This window comes from Manacus vitellinus, unplaced genomic scaffold (assembly GCF_001715985.3).
Source record: "Manacus vitellinus isolate BGI_N305 unplaced genomic scaffold, ASM171598v3 scaffold_17_pilon, whole genome shotgun sequence".
Taxonomy (NCBI): Eukaryota; Metazoa; Chordata; class Aves; order Passeriformes; family Pipridae; genus Manacus; species Manacus vitellinus.
The window spans coordinates 5,247,775-5,261,253 of record NW_021939256.1 but is presented as its reverse complement, the minus strand read 5'-3'; the positions used below and the strand labels follow the sequence as shown (position 1 = coordinate 5,261,253).

Below are 13,479 nucleotides of genomic sequence, written 5' to 3'. Positions count from 1 at the left end.
TAACATTTAATTTAATTTTTCTTTACCAGTTTTACCCCAAATCTAGTTCACACCTTCTTAAGTCCAGGTCTATTTCCTCTATTTTTCTTTTAATAACCAAGACAAAAGAAATTCTGACAGGAGGTGCACCTGTTTATTGCTAGTTTGAATTAGACTGAGTATAACCCTATTAGATGGAAACTGTGTGTGTGTTTCTGTGTGTATGTGTGTGTTTCACGGTGCACTAAATAAAGATGAGGATAATATTTTTCATATAATTATAATTTTAATTTTAGATGTGTCAAATCACTCACATGTTGTTTTTCTCAAAATATATGAAGCATAAATTGTAAATTTTGAGAACACATCTTCAACTAGAAATTCTGATCAATGGGAATAATGTGATATTATCCACTCTATAAATAGTGTAAGCAACCACCTTTAAAATTTTACATGTATGTGGCATACAAAAAGAGCTCATGGGAGATTTGAGACACACATACTTGTCTTGTGGTGCTGATACTTTTTGATTCCCATTCATTTAACACTGAAATAGAGAACATTCACTTCCACCTGTGAACTAACTTGTGACTCCCTCATATTCTCTGAGATTATACCTGAAAATCCAGAACTCAGTAACAATGCATGGCACTAAGTCAGGTACCTGTCTTTTTGCTTAGCCGGTGGTAATCATTTCTAGAAAAACACCAACATATCTGATGCACCGTGGCTGGTCTCAGGTGTAAAAGGCATTTTCCTGAAAATTCAAAATAGCAACATGTATCTAGGCCAGATTTCAACAGATTAAGTCAATCACATTAAACTCTGCTTTCAAAATCACATCTGCAATTGATTATAAATATACTACGCAGTGTGTACAGTTCAAGATTCATGAAGCTCTGAAATGCTTAAAATACAACCCCAAAGAGAAACTGTATAGTTATCTGGACCAGAAAAATATTATTCTTTGATGAAAAAGCATGTGAAATTTGCAGCAGAGGCAAGCTTGGGTAGAACAATTAATTTTTTGTGGGATCAGCATGACTTTTCATGCCTAACTTCTGTGACAATGACAATCAGAGCACAGTTTATAGAGTTCCAGGGACAAGACTGAAGAACTATTTTCAATTTTGCATTAAATGCGTTACACAACACTGATACAATGGACATCAAATTCAGCACCATGGGGCAGAAATATAATGTTGAATAGTTCCTTTGCAATTTTTTTGATTTGATATTTTGGAAATACTCAGTAGGTGGCTAAAAATGCTAACTTATTTCATTAATGGGTTTATCAATTTTTACACCTGCTGTTCAGGTTCATTATTTGACTTGTTGTGAACAACAGCAGTTGTTCCCTTGTCAGGGAATCTCTCATCCAGCAGAGAGTTTTATCACACGTCAATGGCCCTAAGAGGCAGATGATGGGGGAATTGGTTTAGTAAAAGTGCGATAAAAGTCTGACATTCCACTTAATAATTATGTTTTCATTGAAGTAGAAAATTTCATGTTTCACTTGTACCATATAATGGCATCTGGAAGTGGTTTTCTTTCTAACCAGGCCATTTGAGATCTGTGCTGAGTATAAGCAATTGTCATTCTGCATTTTAGTAGGGGCAATAGCGGATGGGTCTAATGTAAAGATGCCTCTGACCTAGAGCAACCAGGGTGTTCCCAGCCCTACTGGTATCATGATGGATAAAGGTTTTTCTGCTGTATAAGCAACTCTATCCTCCTCACACATATACATAGAAAACTGGGATCATTCCTGGATTATTCCAGCTGGCTTCCACTATGCCTGAAAAAGGTTAAAAATGCAAAGGCAGCTTTTTATGTCTTTTCCTATCAAGTGTATGTCATTTCAGCAAACAGATACAATTTGATAAAGGCTCCTTATAAGAATTATTATGAGCATTTTATTTTAGAGGAGGGAAAATGAATAACTGTTTTCCCTTTCCTTTGTGGCATGCAAACTTCCTTACATTTACACATTATGCAAACTTCAAGGAGAAAGCAGTTAGTATGTCAGAGAACCAGCAATGATAACACTTGAGCAGAGCAGTCTGCAGCAGTCTCTTTAGTTTCACGACAGGCACATTAGTTTGGATGTTAGCTGCTTCTCCTTAATTGGATTGCTTGCATAAATTGCAATACAAGGTGGACATGTGATAGCTTTCTTTTTCACCAATCAGTCATGTCAAGAGAACCTTATGTATTTTATATAAAAAGTAGAAAAAATGATAATTTGAAGAGATGAGAAGATGGTGCAGAGTAAAAGCTGATATTCTTCCTTTATAACAGATAGCCCCAAGTTGTAGAGGCCATTATTTCTTGCATTTTCAGAGCAAATGAACTTGACAGATGGCTGTGTCACCTAAACCCCTACCTACCAACTTGATTATGCAGAAAACAATACAATAGAAAAGAAATCATTACTGAAGGAACCTGGTTAGTCCACAGAGGGCTGAGCGGTGCAGAAGAACAAAATTACAGTCGTGGAATTGAACAGCAAGAATACATTTAACATAAAGTGGGTTACAGCAAGGCAATCAGTCATGGCTAAAGCTATTGTCTAGGCTTGCTTGCATGGTATATGAAGTAATCTGTCATCTACCACTGAATTTATGCTTAGTTTATAGTAGAAAAATACAAGGGTTTTGCCAGGACATGTTCTGGTAGTCTTAAGTAGCTCAAGTATGGATCTATGAAATTAAAATTATGGGAATTCAGGACATTTTTCTGCTTTATATCTGTTTTGAAGGCCATTAGCACCAAAGTAGATTCTTCTCCCTTCTCCCCCGTTACTCAAACATTAACCAAATCACACCACTTAAGAAAGGACAAAACAGATTGGGCAAGACAAATACTCAGCACCAGTCCAGGTTACACAGCACTACCATTACTTCATAAAAAGTTACTCTGAATTTTCTGGAAGTCTGGTTATGAATGACATCCAACAAAGCAGGAACAGAACAGAACAGCGCAGCACCTATTCCTGATGGCCCAGTCCCCACTTCGTTAATTTTTACACATTCTTTGCAAAATGATAAAATCTCTTATCAATATTATTACTGTTTCTCAGGGGTGTTATTATATGATCTCATACATCATTTACAACAAAATGGGCTTCCAGTCTCTTTCTATTTCTCCCAACAGTTTCAAGCAATGCGATCTACTACAATATGCTTGAGGGCTTACCACCTGGTAAGACCTCATGTTAACTAATTATTTCAATTAACTACTTTTGATATAACCCAGATCTTCTAATTTGCCATTAACACCAATGAAAATATCCATTTTAGCATACCATATAATCCACACAAGTGGAAAGTTCAGTTGCTTTCATTTTGTGATTCCCTTTCAAACGGTTGTTGAGAAAAATCACATCCTTAACAGAAAATATTTCGTTATTTTTGTCTTGGAGCCATGGCTACATACTTTGTTCATAACAGCAAGGTAACTTGCTAAAATAGTTGTTTTATTTGGTTTATTTTTTGTTTGCCCTGCAATGAAGAATAAATATTATGACTTCAATTTATTCTAATTCTTTTTCCTGAAACTATAAGTCATGAACCAAAAGGATAAATGTGGCTAGACTAGAGTTGTCTTCATATAGGAGACTTAAATTTGATAGATGTTGTCTTCAGCACTCAAACTTCATTCTGTAAATTACATAAAGCCAAGATTTTCTCATTCCACTTATTCATTACATAATGTAATAACTTTTGTAAAATCTTCAGACAACTAAAAATCTTCCAGTGAAAGAACCCATCAAAAAGAAAGCCTAATACCAGCATCACCTATGAATCAATTATTGAATTTACAACAAAACAAAGCACACAAAAAAATAGAAAGACATTAAGTATTTTATTTAGTAAGGGGAAAAAGGTAATCCCTCAAATACAGAACCCCAACCCGGATTTATTTTTTTTTTTCAATTCAGTCAGAATCTCTTTTGTTGATATATAATTATTTATCTATGCGCCATCTTTCTTACTGTTGACAAAGTGAATTTACGTAGTCACTATACAGGTACATCTCAGCAACTGCAAATTGAGATTCAACTGACTAATAAGAAACAATTAAAGTTCATATATTTGCAAAGCCATCAAATTACTTCCCTCTGTGCTAGTGTGTTGAAAAGAAGTGCTTCTCAGCACAGCTTGGGTCCCAGTATACCATAAAGGAAGCTACACCACCCCTTCCTCCTGCAACATCTTTCTTTCAAAAACATCATGATATGGATTATAAAGTTAAGGGGAAAAAGACCCCCAGATTTAGCTAGATTTTAAACACACTTGTAATCACCCTGCATCTTTTTCTACTCAACTCCTTCTTTTGTTCATGTGAGCTCTATGCCCAGATTTACTAGATGTGTTTGTTCACAGAGGGGTGAATTAAAAAGGTTTAGTGCAAGTGATGAAGAGTCAAGGCTACTGGGAAAAACTAAGGGAGTGGGGAAAAAACTTCACCTGTAGAATACAGTGGACTTCCCCCTCGCCCCAGAAATAGCTCTTCCTCAATTACCAGGCTTCTCTGATATTCAGTATGCACATGACTGGTTCCCAATTTTCCCCTGTCCCTTTCTAGGGAAAAAATCACTGTAGCACATCACAGGAAACCCACCCCAGTGGCAGGTCACCAAACACCAAGGAGTGGGAGTCTCATTCCCAGAATTCCTCAGCATCCTGAAAAAAGACAAGGAAGAAGAGGGAGTCTCCAAAAAAGAAAAACTCTGTCTTCATTTCTCTGCTTCTTGCTACCATATTAAAACTCTTTCAATCAGGTAAAGCCAAACAGTCTTTGCAATATTTTTAGTGTCAGCATATAATGCAATCTATGCAGATGAGGCTTTCAATATTTCCCCAATGCTGAAATCAGTAGCAGCTCAAAGAGCTCTACCGCATCTGCTTTGGAGGGTTATGTCTCTTTTCTTGGTCTCAGTTCTGAAGAGTGGGTCTTTGGAATACTTGGGGATTGAGATTAATTTGGGGGAGCAGAGAAGCGTTCACTTCCTCTTATGAGGGATTATGAATAGCTCATTCAATAGGGCTCACATATCTTTCGCTTTTCCAGCAAAGAAATACTGTCTGCAATTTTTGTGTATTGGTGCAGGATTTCCAGATCTCTACTAGGTTGAACAAAATGAGTGCTTTTGGTAGTGCTGACATACAACCAGAAATCCCATGCTTGACTACAGAATACCCCAAGAAAACCAGGTACTTAACAATGAAAGTTTACCTACAGAGTCTAGATGTAAACCAAGGGTGAGATATGTGTTTACTATCTTGCAAACAAAAAAACTTTGCCATGTGAAGCTTTCTGAGCCCATAGAAATACATAAGCAAGAAAAGAAATAAGTCCTCTAACCTGAACAGGGCAGTTTAGACTATAACTACTCATTTGGAAGAAGCTTTCTTATGGAGCATACCGGGCAAATACCTGCCCAAACCAAAACTGAAGCACTCTCACAAGGAGATGTAGAAGAACAAACCAAATCAGAATAATTCAGTGGGACAGGACATCATCCACTCTGGAGTTCAAATAACATTTAAACAACTGTATAACTGACAAAATAATGTAATTTCTATTAAAAACAGAGAAAATGAGTTTGCAAATTACTCAACTACCTTCATAAGAACTGACCCTAGTTACAGTAGAGCAGAAAGACCTATTTTGGTGTCTAATATACTGAGAAAAAGGAAGAGGAAAACACAGATTTAAACTCCTAAAAGAATTTGCTAAAAACTTCTTCAGTACTGAAACTAAGCCAGATTTTTCCCACTCTTTTGAACAGCAATTCTCCTAATCTAGCCTTGACAATAATTATGTCTTTGCCATAACCAGAATTTAGACACACATACCCCCAGATATCGATATTATACATTTACCTATATTCTGGTAAATGTCCTAACTATAATAATCTTTTTCAGTCCTTTTGATTCCTATTCAGCTCACCTTTGAAAAATAATATTTTATCTTCTCATCATAGTTCCATTTGTGAACTCTTGCTCCTTCCAAAAGATCATCAGGATATTCTATGAGAAACTCAAGGGCTGCAAACATGCAAGGAAAGGAAAAATTTTTCAGAGATGTGTCTGGAAGTTATTGGAAGGTTATGTTTCAGCATCCAAAATGTGAGGGCCATTGTAAGGATATGCCTGACATATAGGGAGGAACAATAATTAAATTCTAGAGACTGTATTTATTAATTTATTGATATATGTCCTATCACCTCAAATCTGGTGTTGGACTGGGACAGAGTCTAACAACTAGGCGCAAAAGTTCTCTTTTTCCCTCTGTTCTTATTAAATCTTGAAAGAATTGAATAGTTCACGTCCTTTCCAATAAATTAAATTAGTTCAGAAGTAAAATTTTTTTAACATCAAGAATATCATTCTGATGTCTATTTTACCTGGAAAGCTCACAACCTGACAACTAGCAGTTTAGCACAGCTTTATCAAGACCCTTAGCTTCCTGATTTCAGACATTTTACTCCCCTCCTTTCATGTGCAGTCAGAATTTTGCCAGAGCAACCCACGCTTCTGTTGCTACTCAAATTCCCAATATCCGTCAGATTAATGCCAGGATAGGATGTAACGGTGATCCTCTTCTGCTGATGCACTCTGTACTCTGAACAAAAAAATATCTCTCATTTAAAACTAAGCAGCAGATTACAAAAATCACATTCTCTCTCCTCTAACCTCTGTCTGTGTTTTCACTTTATCCATAGTAGATTTTGATCTTGGCTTTGTCATTTCCTGATGTACTTTCAGCCCTTCACCTGAGTCAAAGATACGTGTTCCTCATGGGTTAAAAACTGCTTTGGGGGGCAACTTTCCTCATGCTTGATACTTGACACATCAGCTGCTTGTTCAACGCAATTTTTATGTGTTTTTCTGTAGAGTAAGTAATTCAAAGCTTTTCAGTTACTGTGTGAAATAAACATATATGTGATTAATTGCTCTATTCGATATTATTAACTTACCAGGGATATTTTATTTTGATTAGTGGGCTGAGTGCTAATGTCACTGTAAAATCTAGAGTTAAGAAAGATGTCACTGAGTTACTCTCCCCTAGCAGGATACAGTTGTTCCCAACTGTATGTCAGATAATGGTTGTTCATCTTACTTTAAATAACAATCTCACCTTGGAGTTTATACCTTGTCTTTATTTCCCCAAGTAATGATATTACAGTTTGGAGTTTTTATTAAAAACAATACTTTTTTCCTCTACATTGAATCTGCAAACATAATTAAGGACAAGAAATTGATCTGATTAGTTGCTGACACTGCAATTTTGCAGCTGATGAAGTGCACTTCAATAAGTAATGTTCACTGACTGCGACTACCTTGCTCGTGTGCTGCTAGAACTGGGATTCCCTCAGAACTAGTACACTTCCCAGCCAGCTCCAGGACTAACTTGGACTGCAGAAGTTTTGTAGACATGTCAGGATATGAGATCCTTTCGCTTTCAGTAACAGCTGACCAGACTCCTGGTACAAGTATTAAAGCAGATGGGATATTTAGATGAAATCAGTCCAGGGTATCATTCCCTGCCCATTGACATGGGAGCTACTTACAAAATGGGTCACTCTAATGGGTAGTATGTGATCTTGCTTTCTTCTAAAGACCCTACATACTATATGTGAATGTGAAACTAGCACAGCTGTGGTAATTAAATATCTGTCTTTCTTTGTTTGTTTGCTGAAATCCAGTTCTAGAAATTAATAAGTATGTGAAATGCTCTATGAATTCAAACTAACACATACACATAACTATGTCTAATTATTGCTTTTGTAGTGGCTGAGTGCAGTAACCTTTTCTCTTTACCAGTAGGCCGTAGAAGAGTCAAAATTCCAGGACTTGATCCTGTTGCTGCCTACTCAGATGTTCTGAGCCAGACACTGGCTTTTAAAGATGAATCTCACCGTGCTCTCAGAGTTCAAAAACCACTAGAGTTTGCAACTTTAATTCTCAAAAACTTTTCTTCATATTCTACAACATGCTGCAAGGTAGTTCACAATTCTTAGTTGTTCGCAGCATTAATTTACTTTATTGATGACATCATCAGTATTTTGTCACTGTAGAGTTTAGTTGTCCTGAGTAAAGCTGACCATGGAAGTTTTAAACATTGATTTTTATTTTTTTCCCTTCTCTAGCATGAGCAAATGATTTATCATCTTCTTCTGGGACATCAGCCAGAGGCAAGAAATAGCTCTAATAACATGCTCTGAAGTGACTTATACTAACTGTGCGTTTAAAACGTGGTCAAATAATATGCCATACCTGGACATAGGAACATCAACCAGCAGGAAAGACAGGAAAGATTTTTATACAAAAAAATAATACCTGCCACATACCAAACACAGAACCCAATTTTCTTTCAAAAATAATTGAGATAATTTGAATATATAACATTTTGAACTTGATTTTTATTATTTAAAAATTTCTGAATAAAAATATTGTGAAATCTATGTCAAAATTAGGAAAAGGCAGAATAAAGCACAAGTTTCATGTAGAAACTTTCTTTCTCAATAGGGATTTTGATTTAAACATCACTAACTTTATTAATTTTCTTTCCTTGACATTGTGTCACAGTACAATACTGAAAAAACAAATCTAATGCAAAAGAAGACTGAAGAATTGCAACCATTGTACTACTTACAGAGGAAACATGAGGGCAGTGATGAAAAATAATTTCATAGGATTCCTATCTCTCTGTTTCTTCAGTAGATTCATGCATGTGCATGCATGAAAGGAAAACAGATTGGATGCAATTAGATGCTACATTTCCTTAGGTGACAAAGCTGGCTATTTCCTGATTTATGTAGCAGTCCCATAAGCAGTCATGTTGGCACTACTGATCCAGCAGGAGAAGGAAAACCAGTAGTACAAGGATGCGAAAAAATGACAAAATGTTAAAGGAAATAGGACCTCCTTATGCTGGAGGGAGAGGAAAAAAACAGCAGATAGTTGGAGGAATGCATTTTACAGACAAAAATTAATTATAATTGAAGGAGCAACTAGAAATAATTTACAAACAAATTTTTAAATTGGTCTCAGAGTTAAAACATTTCTAACGTGCAAAAAGCCCAGAAATAAAGAGTGGGAAATATGTACATTTTCACTTTGCATATGTGCAGTCTAAGCAAAAAGAGGTGCTTTAGGCATATGTGGGTAAGTAATGACAAACATTTACATTAAGTGCATTTGGTCTCTTTCTTATTTGCTTTCCTGCTTTTTTATTTGAGGAACTTTTTGGTCTACTAAATGTTCATTTGAAAAGACTGGAGCCAAAAATGACATGTTTATAAACATGTTATGAGCTTTGGTTACATGCAGAAATGCACTTTATTTTGTGAATGAATGGAAAACATTGTGGACAGGACCAGAACTGTCAATATAGGTAACATCATTCAGTAGTTGATACAGTCATTCATATACACTACTAGGCCAGGTTTTTAGTTGAGGTAAATGAGTGCAGTTTGATAGTTATATGATGCTTTGCTCTCCATTATTTTGACGTTTCTGCCTCATATAGATAGATTCAAAATAAAAATTCTGTGATTCTAGGTGTTTAGATGCTCAAGAGAATTAACTTATTTCTCCCAGGCAGTAGTACTGACACAGAAGACTTTCTAGTTTGTTTTTATTTGTTTGTTTGTTTGTTTGTTTTCATTACAGTACACTCAAGACTGTTAATCCATTAGAAATAAATTATTTCAATTTACCGTTAGCTTATTGCAGTAGTAAATATTTGCGTAAAGTCAGGTAAAACATGTTACAGTCTACTAGGGTCCAGTCCAATGGTAAAACTCATGAACACCAGATAACGTTAAATAATATTTGGGAATAATAAAAGTTTGAAATACCTTTTTCTAAAACTGCTTCTACGTGGCAAAAATTATCCTAAAAAAATGGAAATTAATTCTTCCTTCTGCAAAAGTGAAATCAGTAATTATTTTTTAACAGAAATGCATCAGGTCAGTATTTTGAGCTTTACTGAGATTTCTCTTCATATCTTTTGAAATCCATCAATTTTTGAAAAAATTACTTCTGAATACTTATATCTTTCTAGAAATAAGAGTTCACCACAACTCACACCCCTTGTATAGTTATACCCTTCACTGTGCATCAGAAGCAGAGAATTTTAATTCTATTTTATGTATTTTAACCTCTTTCAGGCCTTGGATCTTTTTAATATGTGATTTCACCACCTCGTTAGTCCATTAGACTCTCTAAGGCTGTACATACTTGGTGTACAAGAATGGTGCTCAATATTCCCCAAAATCACTGCTCCCTCCTAATTTAACTTGTCAGGATAAACAGGTTTTAAGTAACAGTTTTCACTCTCTTTGAACAACCATTTCTGCGGCAGGAATTACTTGGAAGCCACCAAGAAGAGAAATTCTCTTCCTTTCCTCTGTGCAGGACACAAAGGAAAACCTCTGCCTCCCATTTCAAGGGATTCGCATAGGTTGGGGAAGAGCAGGTTAGTGCCGGCTGTGCACTTGATGTGAGCACCATCTGGCAGTTGCAGGGTAGGGTGACTCTGGGGGAGCACTGTCAAGAGCACTCTGCTGCTGCTCTAAAGAGGAGCAACATTAACATCTTGCTACTGGTTTTAGCATATGTGATAACAGACTGAGACTGGACATGACCACTTCTTATAGGACCGCATTTCCCTTGCTGATGAGGGATCCGTTTCTGTCTTTGTACTACAAGAAATAGGCGTTTGGGCTTTATTGGCCTTGTGCCTTGTTTGAGCACACAAACCAGTGTCCTGAATGTTTATTTTCCAAATCTACTGGGTTCCAAGGTATGTACCAAAAACTTTTGGGGTTTTCAGGTTACACTGTGTAAGATATACCTGCAAGCTACAGCACTGAATCCAAAGGAACATTTATTTCCTATAAGAAGAGATAACTCCTGAGGCAGATTTTTTTTAGCACACAAGATGCTGTAATAAACCACTTCCCAGGTGTTACTTGGACAATAAGTCAAAGCAGGAAGCTACCAGAGGCACCCTACACAAAGAATAATCACAGGAACAGATATTGGCACTGAAACTTAAATACAAATCTCAAGCTCTGAAATTATGTTCTGCTTGCAGTCTTTGTCCTACCAGCTACATATTCATGATCCTTCATGTGCAGGCATTATGTAATGTTCCTACAGATATTTGGATGGACTTATAAAGCTACCTTCTGGAAAGGGGGGCAGAAGAGTGTTAATGGGAAAAAAAAATAAAACAAAGATAACTAGAAGAACTGTAGTAGTCTTGTTCATGTCATATGAAAGTATGTGAAGAATTAATAAGAATTAATTCCAAAATACCAAAACATTCTGGTAAACATTGGGATAGGCATAGTTTAAGTTACCGAATTAATAGAAAACTGAGTAAATAAATTTACACCCTTGTATATAAATCCCACCCACTTCTAGGAGCTGCAGATGACTACATAAAATAAAAATAGTTCAACAACCCAAGAAAGGTCTTTCTAGGTTTTCTGTATTTTGTAGGTCATATTATCATATTCTCCTAGGCAATTATCAGTAAGACAAGAGGGCATGGTCTTAAGCTCTGCCAAGGGAGGTTTAAGTTAGATATTAGGAAGAAATTCTTTACAGAGAGGGTAATCAGACACTGGAATGGGCTACCCAGGGAAGTGGTGGATCCTCCATCCCTGGAGGTTTTTAAGATGAAACTGGATGTGGCACTTAGCGCCATGGTCTAGTGGTGGTAGTGAATCAAGGGTTGGACTTGATGATCTCAGAGGTCTTTTCTAACCTGTCTGATTCTATGATTCTATCATAGAACCATAGAAGGGTTTCTCTTGGAACGGACCTTTAAAGGTCAGCTAGTCCAACTCCCCCTGTACTAGATGTTCCACTAGATCAAGTTACTCAGAGCCCTGTCCAATCTGGTTCTGAATATTTCCAGGGATGGGGCATCTGCCACCTCTCTGGCCAGTCTGTTCCAGTGTTTCACCACACTCATTGTCAAGAATTCCTTATTATGTCCAATCTAAATCTATCCACTTTCAGTCTCAAATCATATCCTCTTGTCCCATTGTAATAGGTCCTCCTAAAAAGTTTTTTCTCATCTTTCTTATAAGCCCCCTTTAAGCACTGAAAGGCTGCAATGAGGTCTCCCTGGACACTTCTCTTCTCCAGGCTGAATAACCCCAGCCCTCTCAGCCTGTCTTTGTAGGAGAAGTATTTTTGGGCCCTCCTCTGGACTCCCTTCCACAGGTCCATGTCCTTTCAATGCTGAGGACCCCAGAGCTGGACACAGCACTCCTGGTGGGGTCTCAAGAAAGCAGGATAGCAGAATCACCAAGACAGCAGAATCACCTCCCTCGACCTGCTGGCCACGTTGTTTTTGATGCAGCCCAGGACACAACTGGCTTTCTGGACTGTGAGTCCACATTGTCGGCTCATGTCCAGCCTCTCATCCATCAGCACCCCAAAGTCCTTCTTGGCAGGGCTACTCTTGATCTGTCCATCCCCCAGCCTGCATTGATGCTGAGATTGCCCTGATCCAGGAGTAGCACCTGGCAATTGGTCTTTGGGCCTACTATTTGAGTTTGACTTCTAGATGACATCTCATCCTTCAGGGCAAGCCAACTGCAAGATCTATCTTCCTGTCATCTGCATTTTCTGTCACCCTCTTAAAGAAGCACATCTTTAAGGTATTTCATTGGTGTTTCTCTGCTGTCTCCTATTGGCTCAGGAGCCCCTGACTCACCTCTGTAAGACTTCAAGTGTTCTGCAGTGTACACAGAATGTCTCAGAGCAACAGGCTGAGATCCTTCGCTAGCACACCATCCCTGGAACCTTGGTGTGTCATCCCACATTTTGTCACAGACAAACCTGATGTTATCCCCCTCCCCCGTCAAGTCTTGCGTGCTTTGTTGTTTCTAGGGTTGGATTCACAGCAAAGTAATTGGTACTAATTAGAAGCTACCACTTAAGAGTAAATACAGCCACATCACTGTGAACTTTTCATACATAATTAGTACTCACTATCGAAGGAGTGATACAACCAGCAGTTAGGATAAGGCTACTGAAAATGTCACCCTTTTGTAAAACTCTGACTAAAATAAACCTGAGGAACCCTATAACAAAATTATCACTGAACAAACTCCATTTTGCCTTCCACTATGGAGCTCAGTGTTTCCAACCTTAGTGAACAAAATATCTTTAGAAATTATAAGATTTCCATGATTTCAGGTTGTGCCTCTGAGAAACAAATCTAATTCCTACTACTGAGATAACAGGGAAACTTTGGTCCTGGAAATGGCAAAATGTAGTGGGGTTTTTTTTCTTTTTTTTCCTTTCATATCATACTATTATAAAAGCAAAATTACATTTTGAAAAATGAGGCTGTTTTCAAAGTGTTAAAGTGAGTTTTGGAAGCATAGAGGAATATAGATCTTCTCAAAAAAAATTAAAATTTTTCAAAAACCAGTCTTTGGTGTTGAGGTAGGTCTCT

At 37.2% G+C, this 13,479-nt stretch overlaps 1 long non-coding RNA gene across 1 annotated transcript; it reads right to left on the bottom strand.

Annotated features, from left to right (window-relative positions):
• Positions 1–643: 643 nt before the first annotated feature.
• On the bottom strand, positions 644–12,794 carry LOC108639181. The gene is made up of 3 exons (XR_001920313.1): positions 12,733–12,794; positions 5,938–6,035; positions 644–736 (listed from the first exon to the last, which is right to left on the bottom strand). It is a non-coding gene; the product is annotated as an uncharacterized LOC108639181 (long non-coding RNA).
• Between the last annotated feature and the right edge of the window lie 685 nt (positions 12,795–13,479).